Below are 17,549 nucleotides of genomic sequence, written 5' to 3'. Positions count from 1 at the left end.
AAAACCTTTTTTACCTTGAACCTAACCTTTTTTTTTTTTTTTTTTTTACATTTTCCCAGTTCTGCTGACTTTACCCTTTGTTTACAGGCCTTTAGGACCTCCCTGAAAAATTCCCATTTTGAATTTTTCATTTGAATTTATTTGTTTAGCTTTTCTCCAAAGCAACATACATCTCAGAGAACAATACAAAAAGTGCATTACACCGACAAAAGGAAATATTCGGATGCAGACACATGATTCGTGAGTGGAGTCAATCAGGCTTTATGGCTGTAAGGGAAAAAAGGGGTAGGAAATAATACACGTAACAACAACTCTAGGGGGGACTAGTATTGATTACACAAAATAATAGGAATATTCTGTTTTACTCTTTTTACTCCCTTGAATGGCAGCTTTCTTTGATTGCTTTCCTGTCCCAGAAGGACATTTCAATCAATATGTTAAGTAATAGTCTACATTGCATTGGAAGCTTCGGTACTAAAAACCCAGACTTCCTGCCTTCATCATGTGCTCAATACGTCAAATGAACATCCAAGAGGATAAGCTTCTCTTTTATTTAGAAACATGGAAACAGTGAGCGATAAGGTTTCCATTTTGAATGTTGTGTATTGTCTGCAATATGAAGTGTTATCTTTGATGTTTTTGAAAAGTCACTACATGAATAAGAGGCAGAACCAGTACTTGTGTATGCAAATAAGATCCAGGAAATTCAAATAATTAGTACTGTTTTTGTCCCGCTGAAGATAGCCCAACTGAATACATATTTGTGAGAATTATATTTTTTCTTTTATAGTTAAGCATGTGGCTCTCGCACCTACAGGGACAGCCGCTCACTTAGCATTTTGAGCTGCTACCTTTGGATCCAAAGGTCACAGGTTCAAATCCCACATCCAGCTGCAATCCCTTCATGCAAGGTACTTGGCTCGAATTGCTCCAGTAAAATTACTCAGCTCTATAAAGGGGTAAATAATCGTAAGTTGCTTAGAAGGAAAGTATCAGATAAATGTAAAATCAAAAAATGGCACACTGCTTTCAGCAGGATGGTAGCAGGCAGTAGTGCTGCTGTCTCACAGCACCTGGGTGGTGCAAGAGGACATGGGTTCAATCCCCACTCAGTCCCCACTCAGTCTGTGTGGAGTTTGCATGTTCTCCCTGTGTCTGAGTGGGTTTCTTCTGGGTGCTCTGGTTTCCTCCCACACTCCAAAGGCATGCTGTTCAGGGTCACCCATAGTGTGTGAGTGACAGAGTGTGTGTGTGTGTGTGTGTGTGTGTTCTACTGATGTATGGATGAGTGACCCCATGTAAGTAGTGTATCTAGCAGTGTAAGTCACCGTGTTGAATAAAGTGTGTGGGCTGATAACATTACATAGTTCATTGGAAGTTGCTTTGGAGAAAAGCATCTGCTAAATAAATAAATGTTTCCACTGGTGTTCCATAAAGGACAGGATATCTGACAAGAAAAGTACAACATTTATTCAATTATTTTGCAGCTGAGCACTTTTTCAGTTAATGAAGAAGGCCACCTTGTATGCTTTAAGCGTGTGCTTGTGAGCAGACTGGGGGAAGCTGGGAAATCGGGACTGGTTATTTAGTGCTCCAACGGAAACCCAGAATTGATCCTCAGCTCCTCCAGATCTGTAGTTGGGTTAATTTTCGAGTTCCTCCCAACACAAGCCGCCTTTCTCCCACAACCATATCTCATGCTGACACATACTACCAATAAAGAAGTGAAATAAACCCCCATCATTTTTCTTAGCTGACGCTGCCACAGAGTTGAGCGATGAAATTTTTACCCCAATCAGCCTCTGAGACAAACGCTGAACTTCAAGGGTGGAACTCTTTAAACTGGAAATGTAGCCTGGCTGAAATGCCCATTTATCACTGGTAACAGAGAATGAACGGCGACTGGAAGCAGGGAATTCACTGTCGCAGAAGCCTGCCTTAGAGCCAAAAAAAGAGAAGAAGGAAAAAAAAAAAAAAAAAAACAACTTTTCTCTGGACCTGTGCCTCCTTGAGGCTACTGTGGGTTCACCAAAGAACAGTTCAGAGGGAGGGCTTTGTTCGTTTCTCACATTAGATCAAGGCTTTTCTGCTTGTGCAGGCACCTCATGCCTCAAATGTTAAAGAGAATTAAGGATTTTTTTTTCCCCCCATGAACAGGTCTTCCCTTTATCAAGGTGATTTAATTACTGTGGCCAAAAGACAAAGGTTTAGCAAAAATCAGTTGTGGACCTCTGCCCCTCCCAACCCCTAGATGCTGAAACCAAGAGACCCGTTTCCCTCCAAATATCCATAGACTGGGGTGGCAAGGTGAGGGAGACAATGGAGTGAAATGCTACCAATAATAACCTCTAAATTTTTTTTTCCACCCATTTGCCTGTAATCTGTGAGGCTGGGCAGCACTCATCTCATGAATAAAACATGTGCCCACAAGCTGGAGAGAACTGGCCCACAACATATTAATGGCACATCAACATGGTCTTGTGACTCGACCCTTGTCCTTGCACAGCCGCCACTTCAAGCTCAAATGGATTCTTTCGAAGAACAGACATCTCACATTGAAGAGCTTTCCTGCATTTTCAATCACAGTCCTGCACTAACATCCAACAATATTCATGATTGTGAAGTGGGATGGGGATGGTGATGGGGAGGTCCCATAAATTTCAGGATATGGAGTTGGTTGTCAAAGCTGTTGGCTTATGCTCAGTTTGGAACTCTCTTTTAAGGTTATATTTGAAGAAATGCTTCCAAATCAAATTCACCTACACCGCCAAAATAGAAATTGTTTATTTCAATGCCTGGAACTGTCAGCCTTAATTCAATTGTGAATTCACACACATACAGCCTAAACCACTTGTCCCAAGTGGGGTCGCAGCAAACCAGAGAGCCTAACCCCATGTGCAAGGCTGGACACGTCGGACAGGATGCTAGTCCATCGCAAGGCACCCCAAGCAGGACTTGAACCCCTAACCCTCCAGAGACCAGTCACAGGCCAAACCTGCTGCACCACCGCACCCCCAACTGTAAATTCAAGCACAAATATTCTACATTTCTAGTCCAATTCAAGTAAGCCAAATGCCAAGAGCAATAATCAGTTTAGAAGGATATCTATCTATAATATATCATTAAAAAAAAGATCTGAAGATGAAAATAAGTCCTTGCCTTAGTTCTGAATATCACTCCTTTCCTGCTTTGGACAGTTTCCAGACTTTAACAGCCTTGAAAGCAGTTATTAAGCATCAAAGAAGTATTTCATGTCGTGGATCGTGATGCAGCCTTGTTTCTATAAAATGAAAAATTTAAGGTGTCTTTTTAAAATATTGCATTTTTTTTTTTTTTTGGACATGTAGGATTTAAAATCCAGAGTTATCTTAGCTATTTCAATTCCCATTTGAGAGGCATTGAAACAAGATACTACACATAATTAGACAACAGCAACACTACTAGTAGCAGACATGTACACAAAGATGCACGGAGAACTCTCACTAGAGTTAATTGAGTGTCATAAAATCAGGAGAAGAAAAGAAATAGGATTGAAAAGATCTTTGCATCTGAGTCTTGCACATCTGCTCTATTTCCTTGTTTAACATATTGTATATCACATTTACTCATTAACTGATACTTTTCTCCAGCATGACTCACACTGTTAAGGTTACAATTATTATATAGGTTACCCATTTTCACAGCTGGGTAATTTTACTGGAGCAATTTTAGGGAATGTACCTTGCTGAAGGGTACTACAGCTCAAGGTAGGGATTGAATCTGCACTCTGTAGGTCCAAAGGCAGCAACTCTAACCACTACGCTACCAGCTGTCCCCATATTGCCTTTTGCTGTAATTATTTATAGCCTGAGTGACACACTTTATTGCAGCAGGTGAGCTGTTCTGGTAAAGATGCATGAAGTGCCCCAGAAGTCCATTTGGAGCGTGTGAGAGGATAATGTGTGACAAGTGGTACCATCTACATCTCAACAAACATCCCTCAAACCACACAAAAAACAAGTGGGAAGATTTCTAATCACAAAATTCAGACCCTTTAAGCGGCTCTCTGGGGTTTGGTTCATTCAGGTACATCCAAAAATAACCATCCAGGTGGTCATCCAAATGATGCAATCCAACCTCAGCCTGGAATCATATTGGAGATCAGCGGACGTTCCTTGTGCCGACATTACTTTTGAATCAAATCTCCATATTCCCGTATCAGCCTAGATGAATATTTCAGACCTAACCACAATTCAGCTTAGAAGCTTCCAGAGTCCACATTTACCACCCTTTGCTAAGAAAGACCTCACTCTGGTACCACTAGAGGAACACATCATCAAGTATTTACCTAAGACAGAAAGGTTCATTGCGAGGTCAGCCGCATTCACACTGCATCTTGGAAAAGACTGAAGATGATTCAGTTGCCTGGAAGCGCACCGTGGACCATGCCAACCACCCCTAGCGCAGTGCTCACACAAGGCCAACATTTCATTTATCATCACTGCGCAGTGTAGAATCAGTGACACTGCTGTTCCCTCGTGGTAATTTATTTGCCTTGGCAAAAAATGAAAGAAAACTATTTGAAAACTATTTGAATATGAATGAAATTGTAGCAAAAAATAAAGGTTTCTTATTTTAATATGCAGTTTAGATGGATCTATGAGGCTGGAAACTGGCAGAGACTAAAGTTCATATAGACCCTATTTTACATTTAGTCACTTAGCAGACACTTTCCTCAAAAACAACTTCCACTCAACTCTATGTAGTGTTAGCAGCCCACACACTTTATTCACTGCGGTGACTTACACTGCTAGATACACTTACACTGGGTCACTCATCATTACAACAGTGGGACACACTCTCTCTCTCTCTCTATCACTCACACACTAAGGGAGAACTTGAACAGCATGTCTTTGGACTGTGGGAAGAAACCAAAGCAACCAGAGAAAACCCAGGGAGAACATGCAAACTCCACACAGACCAAGTAGGGATCGAACCCATGACAGCAATGGTTCGACAGAAGCATTCAAATAGTTAAACTGGTGGATACCCACAATAAATACTCCATATGTAACTTCATCACCGCATTGGAATTCACAGAGGTATGGTACACACTGAGGTAAAACGGAAAAGTTATATTTCCATATATGCACAAACTGCTTCCCTAATTTGAAAAAAGGCATTTGCAGTTCATACTGTCAAATACAAGCTGACATACCGTTGAGTCACAAATCCCAACCATTCCACTCCAGTAAAGTTTCGTAATAATAGGTTCTTGCAAAGCATGGACCAAAGCACTTTTACACAACACTTTTTCGCTTCCACATATTGCTCGTCTACAGTGCAATTTCAGGAATGTGGGGCAGCAGGTAAGAAAGAAAAGCAGAGAGGCCGGGTTGAAACCGAATCGCTCCAAAATGAAGCACACGTCATCGGACACCTCAAGAAAGCTGCGAATAACGGTTGCTGGAGAAGAGGTCGAAGAGGTGGATCGCTACGTCTATTTGGGACAGGAAGTGAATATGCGTCAAGAATTGGGAGGCGAACTCGGAAGGAGAATTAGAGCCGGGTGGCGTGCATTCAACTCCATCAAAGAGGTTCTCACGGCAGGTGTCGACAAGGCAACACGTGCAAACCTCTTTAATTCCACGGTCTTACCAGCCATGCTCTACGGCAGCGAAACATGGGCATTGACAAAAAAAGATCAGCAAAGGTTGTCAGTCGCCGAAAGGGCGACAGAATGCAGAATGGTCGGCGTGACATGCCTAGACCACGTAACCAATGAAACGCTGAGGGAAAGCAGCGGAGTAAAGGACGTTGTGACAGAATACAGGTGGAATAAGATGAGACGGGCAGGATGCGTAGTGCGGATAGTGGACATCCGATGGAGCACGCTCCTAGCTGAATGGTACCCAAGAGAACAAAAAGAACCACCTGGATGACCTCCAAGGACATGGGAAGACGATCTCGTCAGATGGGAAGGCCGAATATAGAGGCAAAAACCAAGGAGAAGGGATGAATGGAGAGCATGTTGTAATCGGTGCTGTCTGAACAATAGCTGATGGACCTACTGATCTAGGGTCCAGCATTGCAAGTCAACTCAGGCTAAGGTGTCAGCTAAAGAGGAGATAATGGTAATTATAATTGTAATTACAAAGTAGAGGCAGCTGGCAGCATAGTGACTAGAGCTGCTCCCTTTAGACCTAAAGCTTGCAGGTTCAAGTACCCCATCCAGCTATAGTACCCTCAAGCAAGGTACTTACTGTAAATTTCTCCACTGAAATTACTTGGCTCTATAATTAGGTAGCTTAACATTTTAAGTCACTTTAGAAAAAAATCTCAGCTGAATGAATAAAAGCAGCCCCATTTAAAATGAAGCATTACCAGAAACCCTTCAGTAGACAAGTCAGGTGTTTAATTCCAGACTCATCACTGAAACTGTAAATAAACAAAAAAGACATTTAACAAAACATTCACTATGCATAAACTAATTTTGATTTGAGTCATTAGAAGCTATGGTGAATAAACTCAAATTGAAAGGATATTAGGACATTTATGCTTTTTCACAGAAATGAACATTTTAGATAAATAACTCACTTTGGAAGTTCACCAAATTCTCATGTTGAAAAGGTACCTATTAATCCATGACATTTTCACTCATGTTGAATGTAAGTGATTGGACTACGGAGAAGGAAAGCAACTTTGCCAGATGACCATGCTCAACTGACACTGACAGCTCAGACAGACAAGAGAATTTTGCCAAGAGATGCAAGAGTGAACCTGACAGGGATCAACAGAAGAACCATATCTCAATACAGCATCCATCTCCCGAAATCTCCTTGACTGACGAAGGGTTCGCATCTACTACCAGGAACGGGGAACAAGGTGTTCAGCCTTGTGAGAACTAACCTGTTGGAGACTCTGACTCTTGTATCAGATGATGGAGTCAAAGTAGGACCTTGAAAAGATCAAAACGTAACTTCCCTATAGAGCCGGAAGGACTGACACCTCAGCTCAACACTAGTTATAAAAGAGCTCCGGCTAATAATGCGCCGGTTCACACCATTACCTAGATTTTCTGCCTTGTTACAGTAGTTTATTGGAAAGCAGGACAACATACTCAATGATCTCCTGATGGTCCTTCAGAACTCTGAGGAGACAGAGTTGCTACCACAAGGAGCCTACAATGCTAGTAGCCTTGCGGTGCTTTGGCCATGATGGCCGCGTCAGATACTCATGAACTCGTAACTTACTCAGACACTTCTGTCACTCCTTACTGGACAATATTCCATCGTCCAACTCAAGCATGAGCTCCTCCTGCTCTCATCTCATTACCGCTTATACGATCAAGGAAAATCAAATACTAGTTCTGCAAATGGACCAAAATCTCTTATTTCTAACATGCACTACACAGTGCTCATCCAGAAAAGAGATATTTGGCTAAAAATATATTTTCTGATGGCCCAGAAGAGATGGTTGTGTTGGTAGCCCTAAACAGTTTAAATTCAGGTTTGGAAACACATGCACTTGAAGTGTAAAGAAATATCCTGTGCAAAATGGACAGCTTTCTGTGCAGAGACATAAAAAGCACTGACAGAACCATTTCCCGCATCAACCACTACCTGATAATGACTGATATTCTGTAAATGAGATGTTATTCTGTGGGCTGAATTCCCTTGAACTATTTGCTTTCAAAATGAATATCAACTATATTTGGGAATTAAACTCTCCAGCAGAACACAAACATCACATTTGAAATGTAAATAGAGGATAAGATCCTTTCTCTGAGAAGCAAACAAGAAACAAGCCTTTTCAGTTTAATGAAATCCCCCTGCAAGCCAGCTGTCAATATGTCTCCCTTTCATATGTTGCTATAATGATTTCTTCAGGATGTTAAATATTAATTTCCTGCTAACACCAAGCACACTGCAAATATTTAAAAGTTAGAAAGGGTGTTTTGGTAATAGATACACAACATGCTTGTCCTCATACATGTGCTAAGAATGTGGTCATGGTCAAGCAGCTGGTGAGGCTGGTTGCCGGACAAAATATTGCTCAATGGGTGTTATTATATTATCTTATATTGTGTCTCCTCTCCATCCGGACGTTATGCACGGATACAATGGGGACACAACAGGGTGGCTTGAAAACTGGGGGACATGTCTCTGCTTCACCTCCTTGTTAAATCAACCCAAAACTGACACCAATCAACAGTTTAATATTAGTTATCATAACTCAACATAACAAGGCAGTTTCCCTTCTTTCATTACTCTGTAATACTGCATGCCTGTCTGGCTGCACTCATTCAGCTCTTTCCGAGATATTACACACCGTGCACTTAAACACCCGCAAACAGAAGATATGATACTCGGTGTTTATGTATCAATTCAAACTTTAGTGTGAAACAAATGAAATAAAGCAATCAAGAAACAAGAAATGCAGATGGATTCACAGTCAAAAAACAAGCTGACAGTGTGTCTCACCGCACCTGGGCTGAATGACTGCCCTATTTTGGACAGGTGTCTCCTCCAGGGTGTACGACCCTCAGCCTTGCAGCCGACGCTTCCGGGATAGGCTCCAGATCGCTGCGACCCTGCTTAGGAAAAGCAGTTATTGAAGCTGGATGGGTGGATGGATGGATGGATGGATGGATGGATGGATGGATGGAAAACCATGTTACAGAACGATGTAAGGGATCATTGACTCTGCTGGTGTTCATGCTGTATATCAACAGCCATCATCGTCATATTTCAGCTAAGCAGGGAACTTTTTAATGAAGAGCTTTGCTGTACAGCACCAAAAATGAATGGGTTTTTTTTTTGCATTGCCTTGTAGCCCCTGCAATGAATCGAGAAGAAAAACACGGTACGAGAGAGCGTTTCCCTGACCCACAGAGCACCCACAGGGAGGCACTGCCATCTCTGGGCAGCAGCGGTGGAGGAGGAGGAGCAGGAGGAGGAGGAGCTAGTTGTTCCTGTTGGAGCCTCACGACCGCAGCCTGCTGACGGGACAGCGGCGACACCACATCACCCCTGCAAAGGTCACAGGACAGAGCAAGAGGAAAACAAGGGCATAACTGCAGAACCTCACTCTATACGTATAGCCATGCTGTATTCATAGGAATAAAGATTTTTGCTCAGCAGACAAGAGCTGCTTTCAGCCGCTGCAGCGGATTTTCATAACCATGTGGAATGATCCGGAATCCGGACGGTTTCCACAGCAGCGTTTGATGGGGCTCTGTCTGCAGCTTCTGGAGAAGGCAGGGGAAAAAAGCACAAAAAAAGAATGAAAAAACATGAAACAAATTCATGTGAGAGCGGAAGAAACTTTCCGTTGTGCCCCGATTATGACGTGGGCTGCGGGACGCTTGGAGGCGCGACCCTTCTGAAACACGACTTGAGACCAGGACGACAAGCAGGTCCTCTGGGACCTGGAATTCAGGCCCACTTTACTTGTGAAAGTATTCACCGCAAATTGCAATTAATATACAACGAGTACATGTCAAGAAAAGAGGGAATTAATTTTGCAGCCAAAGACAATTTTTAAAACTGAATCACTTCCCAGAACTGAGTAAGCAAAATGTAAAATGCGCACAATTATCCATTGATCGGGTTAGTTAGGAACGGTTCTTCTACGCTAATCTCTACCCCCCGTTAAGTAACACTTCATAATTAAACTGACGAGAACCTTTTTCTGAATATGATAACATTTGCTGCCCTGCTAATCTTGTTTTTTTGGGCCAGCTCTGGATGTTTTCTTTTTTTTTTCTTTTCGCTCTTGACGAAATTAGGCGTCTCGCTGTGGGACATAAAGCAGTTAATAGTAAAATGTCTTCAAGCCATGCGACAACAAATGCAATCAATTTGTCCTGCGAACATTTATTTCACGTTGTTCCAGCCGAGACAACAGCAGCGCGTCAAGACACATTTTCATAATAGCTGTGACAGCCCCGGTGATTGTGAAGGTGTTTACCGGCACTTTCCAGAAGGGAGCCGCCCCCCTTTGCAAGAAAAACAGCTTCCTGCCGTGGTGCAGGTTTGGTTTTTTTTTTTTTAAAGTATATATTCATTAACCTGAGATGTTTTCCCAAAGCGACTTACAATGTTAAGGTTACAATTTTTTACCCATTCATACAGGTGGGTAATTTCACTGGATAATTTAAAGTACCTTGTTCAAGGGTACTACAGCTGGAGGTGGGAATCAAACCTGTGACCTTTAGATCCAAGGGCAGCAGCTGTAACCACTACACTACCAGCTGTCCCCCAGCTGGCCATGCATAATAAATAATAAGAAATAACATGATATCTCATATTATGAGTGGTCTCAGGTACACTTTTTACCTTCGCTTCTACAGCGCTTGGGAAACCAGCCTCAGCGTGAGGAATCCTTACCCCACTCTACTTTAAGTGACAGAAGTAAAAAGCATAAACAATTCTGCCGCTTGCGTGGTTTCATTCGGAGGAGGGTTCTGCGCTTTTCCCTCCGCTGCGGTAAGACTGCGGCTCAGCAGGATCCTCGCCTTAAGCTCCGAGCCGAGCCCCACCAGGGAGCAACCCACCCGTCAGTCCTTTTTCGGAGAAGAACAAGGTTCCCCATCAGAAATGCGAGTATTCCACACGTGTCCCCATTGAGCCCCGGCGGCTCCCATTGTTGCAGGTTCTCCCTGAAAATTCCCAGCACCACGTTCAGGACACGGTGCGTTTTCCTGAACACGTACTATACATCCAATACGTACACCCTGGGATACCCAATACTGTATGTGTGCTTTTGGAAATATTTCTCAAGGTATCTTGAACCCTTGGGCGAAACGGCATTGCCCACGTTAAATTAAAGGTATTCAATTCGGGCAGCTCAGGCCGTAAACTAGTACTTTAAAAAGAAAATACTATAAAAGCAAATTCGTCATCTTATTAATTGAAAAAGCTGGAGCAGCAGCAACCCCAGCATCAATCACTGCAAAACAGCAATTTTTGGCACAACTCTTGATACTTAGGTGTAGTTATTGAAAAACTCAAGGCTCCTGTGGCGCTTTATACGCGTAAATCAAAAAATCTCGTGTAACAGACCCCTCCTCATCCAAGATGATATAAAGCAGACATGAAATGAATCATTAAGCAGCTTTTTGCAGTCCGTCCCGTGCGCGTTAGCAGAGCTGGCAAAAAGCTAACGTCTCCGCAAAATACACTGTTCCGTGCGTCATCGGCTGAGGAGTTTTTCCACTGAAACTAGAGGTTAATCATTTCTATCACCTTATTTTTGCAAGATGAAATTCGAGTTGTTCGCTAATCTGTCCGAAGGATTCCGATATATTTTTGTAAATGGAAAAAGTCTTAAACAGTGACAGAGAACCTACCTAGAAATAAACCACCCACTCCGAGAATAACATCATGATCATATTTTCAGTTTTACAGTTTCAGCCTAAGCCGAAATAGCAAAAAACTGCAGAGCTCATCGCTTGGACTTTGACGATGGAAAGGACTGGCCTTATATATAGTTTCAGAATATTATGTTTTTGGAGAAATTGACAGCCATCTCAGCAAAGATTTTAAACTCACTATGAAGTCAAAAAACGAAGAATCTAATTCCATCTTCGAGAACCCTTGCAAGTTCTGTCACAGCTCATCCCCTTGTACGCACGCTGTATTACATATCTTGATTGAAGAGATATAAATGCCTGCTATATCTTTCAAAAAAAAAAAAAATAGTTTTAGTTCTCTTGAAGGATTGAATCCTTCAAAGTTAAAGAGCTGGATGCTTCCCCTGGCTGTTGCTATAGCAACTGCAACGGTATAAAACCTCTTCTACTGGCGCCCATAATTGCTGCTTGAAAAATACATACACTGTAAAAATCCCATTAAGAAGACACTGGGAAGAAGTAGAGGACAAAGGCGGTGCTGTGACCCAGATATGACTGGGTACTCCACGCACATTACCATCCTCTCTGACACCTCCACGCAGAGCCAGGTTCTCCCAGATATCACCACACTGAGTTCCACTGCTCTCCTTGACACCTCCATGCAGACCACACACACTGATGTTATTCGTACTCCACACCCACCTGTGACTCACACGTTTCTCCTCAGAGGGACTCTTTTGAGCAGGTCCTTCTAGAAGCACTGAATATCCATCATATCTGGCCTTGTACTCACTCACACTCTCTCTCTCTCTCTCTCTCAACCTTTTTGCACTCCATTTCTGCCACAAGCGCTACTTTAATTCCTTGGGCGTCTGTCCTCTTCCAATTACAGATGCTCCTCTACTCACGATGGTCCGACTTACGATATTTTCGAAGTTACGGTGGTGCGATAGCGATACGCATTCGGTAGAATCCGTACTTGGAATTTTGAATTTCGATCCGTTCCCACGCTTGCGATATGCGGTACGATACTCTCTCCCGATGCTGGGCGATGGCAGCGAGCCGCAGCATCCCCTCAACCACGCTCGCAGTCTCGATAGCGATCACACCAATGAGTGTAAACAGGCAATACAACGTTGACAGCGTTTTTTTTTATTTTGTGTTTCGCATCCCATCATGTCTACTAAACACCCATGTGAGTCTCCTGCTTAAATTTGCCCAGCTGTAGACTATGGTAAGTATTCTGAGCACATTTAAAGTAGGCTAGGATGTTTGGTAGCTGCGGTATTGTACAGGTGGTCCCTGACTTACGATGTGGTTACGGTCCGCGAAACCCATTGTGAGTCGAAAATGCATTTAATACACCTAACCTACGGAACATCACAGCCTAGCATGAGTACGATGGCCATTGTGGGCTTGCTGCCTTCATGCTGGGCAATTATCTTGAGTTTCTCCTCAAGAGAAACTGCCCCCCTCTTCTTCTTCCCACCAGTAGCAGGAGACACAGATGGGCATTTCTGTGGCATTATGGATGCTCAAAACACATCGTCGATACAGGGGGTATCTCCATAGTGACCGTGTGGCAGACTGGGAGATGCGGATTGCTGCCGTTGCCCTGAATCAAGAGAGAGTCTTACACCGTATATCGTTTGCCCAGGAAAAATGTGAATTTGAAGTAAATTTGAAGTATTCTATCTATTCTAGCTCACCATCGCAAAGCTGAAAAATCGTAAGTCCAACCATCGTAAATCAAGGAGCATCTGTACATCTCCCCCCAGTTTGTTTTCTTTAACTGCTTGGTGTGTCACTTATTGCTCTCCATCCGCAGGGTTGCGGTATCTGTAGGTCCACCTGAATCTACCAGAATCTACCGGAATCTATCCCCATGAAACTCGGTTGACCACTGCAGAAATTGTACTTCTCAGTATCTGTAGTGATGTACAAGGTACTTAAAAATCTGTCAAAGTGTGGATCTTTATTTTTATCTCCTGCTCCTCTCCTGGTTGACATGTGTTTGAAATACATCCCACATTATTTATCGTATTTCTCCATGACTCCCTTCACTGGCAGCAGGGTAGCGGCGAGTTCCACGTCAATCTGCTCACTCTTCATTAGCGCTCTTAACTCTTCTGCTCTTTCTCACGTCGAATACATGAACTTCCCAGCACTCCCACAAATCTGCTGTCACCACTCTGTACTCCCAGCCCAACTTGCAAATCTACTCCTGGATCTCCAGCTACCCTTGTGTCTCTCCTCTCATCACCCAATGTAAAAAATTTCAATGTGTTGATGTTTTCACATTTTCCCCATTCAGTCTTGTTAGATTAAACATACTTTTGAAGTATACCTTTTGAATATTTCAGTTTTTAATATTCCACATTCTTGAAATTAGCAAATTAAGATCTGATGCTTTCCCGAATGATTTGGTATTTTCTAGAATGTTCTGGTGTCTTCTAGAATCTCAGAGTGGCTGTAAAGTACCAAATTAAAACTGACACTAGAAGAATTGTGGTATTTTTGCAATCAGTTAATGTTAACAAATCATAATAATGCAAAAAATCAACATAATCAACATAATGTAATAAACAGGCAGAAGGCAAACAGCAAGTCACTGTGTGTCCCCAACAATGAGCAAAAAACACAAAGGTGCTTTTTTCACACCACTTTGGGCATTTGATCTCTTTAATTTAGCACAAAAAAGTTCAAAATGAGTATATATACACCACACTGGGGAGACTCAATAATACCTAAATCTTGGAAACTCAAGCCAGCCTTCAGAAGGAAAAAATTCTGGTTTATCTAGTTCAGGATTTCTTCATAAGCAGTTTTAATGATCTGTCTACCATTTGAAAACTCACCGTTTACTGGCCATTTGTCAGAAAACCCTGAATGACCCCGAATGACCTAAATCCCTGTATTCTTTTTGATTCCTGCAGCCTTGTTTTTCTTAGATGTATGGGCAAAAAGTAGTCAACACTACTTAGGAAGTACACAGAAAACAGCAATAAAGGGATTTCTTCCCCTTTTATTAGAGCTATCCTTTGGGCATTTTATTCATATAAGACAATAGGACTTTGCAGAGTCTCAGAGCATCTCATTCTGCTGGACAAAATAGATGTGTTTCGATGCAATTAATTCTGAGAAGTCGCGAAAGTCAGGGAGACACACAGCTTGAAGTACCGGCACTTAACTTTTCATCAAAAGAAAAGGCTACAGCACTACAATGTTACAATCCTTGTTCTCGGGGGTTGTTATTAACATTTTAATTTTTAAAATATAGCGTATGATATCGCAGAGGTTCAAAGACCAGTCTTACCTAAGGGAGTCAGCTTTATAGCTCGTCCAGTCAAGATTTTTCCAGACAAAATCTCTCAGTGCTTTGGACTTGGAGTTCAATCACTTCTTACATTTAGACATGCTGAGGGTGAATTCGGGGAGTGTGCCGAGAGGAGGAATCCAGGGTGTGGAAGAGTGAACAGAGAGTGCATGCACTCACTTACGCTGAGCCAAGCATAAATTAGACTTCGGCAAAACCAAAAGAGCAAATGTCCACACAAGACATTGTGGTGGACCATGTACACATGGCCCACGGGCCACTTCACCCATGAAGAGTCATGAGCCTTAAGCTTTACTTTCTCTGTATGTATCAATGGATACACACAGAGACATGCAATGCTAAGACTACGGTGGTTGACCAACAGTGTCATTCTTGCTTCTAATGGAGATCAGGCCTAGATTTTGACAAAGTAAAAGACCACTTCGGTGACCACTGCTTTGATGAATTCCATAGTGAGTCTAATACAAGCAGCAGCACAAAGATTTGTTAATTCAAGAGTTAGAAGTATGAGCGCGTGATGGTGCGTTTGGGTGAACGTTCAATTTCGGCTGTGAGTCCTTTGAAGGCCTCATGGCAGCTGTGGGGGGTGGTTGTTGAGCCCCCACTCCCACCCCGGTTGGGGCATTTTTGGATGGCTACGGGTTCCTGAAGGCAACGCATGCACAAACATGAAAGTTGGTGGGTGTTCACATACCTTGTTGGTGACTGACAGCTGTGTGTAGGTGGGTGTCTAATACTTCTTTCCCGGAATTTCATTTTTTACAAACTCAAAAATTATCGAAAGCAAATGCATCAATGCCTGAAGGCCCAACGCTTGTACGTAAATTCAAGGATGTGAACTTATGTAAAATGTTCTTTTGCTGTTACCCTCCCTTTGTTTACCTCTGAGAAGGAAATGAAAGAAGTCGGATTGTTCTGGAAATATCAAATGACTTCCCATCCGTGAAGAGCTCCACAAGCTTTTAAACTGAACAGAATGACTTTTTCTAGAGAATGACTCCCTCCCTCTTTCACAGACACTCATTTCTAACTACCAGCAGGTTGTTTTTTTAAATCTCCAAATCCTGCCAGTAGGAAGTGCAAAAACTGGCAAGGAATTCTGGCTTTCCTGGAAACTTAAACAAGTATTTATTCGAAATACTGCAATGAGTAGATAAAGAAGAGGTCAGTCAGCTGGTTGTGTAGTAGTTAGAGCTGCTGCCTTTGGACCCAAAGGTTGCAGCTTTGATCCACACCTGTGGCTGTAGTGTTGTATTGCACAGCAGTACAATGACACAGGCTTCAATAACGTTCTAACGTCGTAGCGCAACTTGTTATGTGTTCATGGCGGTGCTGCTGTAAACAAACCTACTGCGTTGCCACTTATATAAAAGTATAGCACATACAATTATCTACAATACATAATACTTAATAATCAGCAAATTGAATTGAAGACTTTGTCACTGTACTGCTGTGCAATACAATGAAATTACAGCGGTACTCCCCGAGTTCTTTACACAGCCATGTAATATATAAAACACAAACACTCAGTACAAAAATAGAAAATTAAATAATTTAAACAAAGTAATACAGTAGACCAGTGAGACAGTATGACAGACAATAAAGACAAATAAAAAGACAGACTATAAAGTGCGTGTAGTTGCATGTAGTGTGTGTGTATTCGGGTGGGTTAAAAAAAAAAAAAAAAAAAAACCAGACAGTGTTCAGCTGTTACTGGTTTATGCATTTACTATACCGTACTTTTTAATCCTTATTTTACAGTGAACCTTTTCTACTTATAAAAACAGTTTGTTATAAAACAGTATGCTGTGTTACGCCAGCAGCAGTATCATAAATCTCATGTTTACCGTGTCTCTCGACTGCATCGAGGCTATACCATCTAGATTTGTATAAATACACTCTATGATCGAGACTATACCATCTAGGTGGGTATAAGTACACTCTATGGCCGAGGCTATACCATCTATGTTTGTGTAAGTACACTCTATGATCAAGGCTATACCATCTAGGTGGGTATAAGTACACTCTACGATCGAGGCTATACCATCTAGGTGTGTATAAGTACACTCTATGATCGAGGCTATACCATCTAGGTTTGTGTAAGTACACTCTGATGTTTGAACAATGACGAAATCGCCTAATGAGGCATTTCTCAGAATGTATCCCCATCATTAAGTGACGCATGTCTGGTATATGTGTTTTTAGAACGGTTCCTGACCCTCTACAACAGAATTGTATTTCTTTTTTAATTGTACAGAAGTATCTGCGAATTGGCCAGTATGGGCTGTTGAAATCTCTGAACTGCACTGTACCACAGCTCAGCACGTTGCAGGTTTGCATATTCAGGGAACAACAACACCATGGTCTTGTGAGGTATGCTTTACCCTTGGCTGTTGTAGCTAAAAAACCAGCCACACAAATGTTAGATGCAAATAAATAATTGAATTCAAGAATTTGATGTGTCCGCAACGGTCGAACATTCAGAACTTGCCTTCAACCTGAAGTGTTGTGGTATACAGTAGCTTTTTTTACACACTGGTAATTTGAGAATTGAATCCGGACGATGCAACCAGTCAGAAATTCTGGCAAAGACGTGCTGTGAAGAAACCACGGCAGCTGACAACCGGAAAGCCATCTCTCTGTGGAAACTGCTCACTCTCTCCAACCCGCCACCCTCAGAATAAACAAAACACCCAGAACAAATCAGCCCCCAAAAGAGAACAGCCAGTACACCATTTACTGCAATAATTTACCTTTCATCCCTTTTGCATTATGTGAAAACAGACTGCAGGTTCCTGCATTCCCATCTCAAGGTGTTTCTCATTTCTCTTAAATGTATAGTAAACTGCCTCTTTGTTTCATAAACAGCAGAATGAT

This window comes from Scleropages formosus, chromosome 21, assembly GCF_900964775.1.
Source record: "Scleropages formosus chromosome 21, fSclFor1.1, whole genome shotgun sequence".
NCBI classification, from domain to species: Eukaryota; Metazoa; Chordata; class Actinopteri; order Osteoglossiformes; family Osteoglossidae; genus Scleropages; species Scleropages formosus.
Note: the sequence above shows the minus strand (reverse complement) of the source record.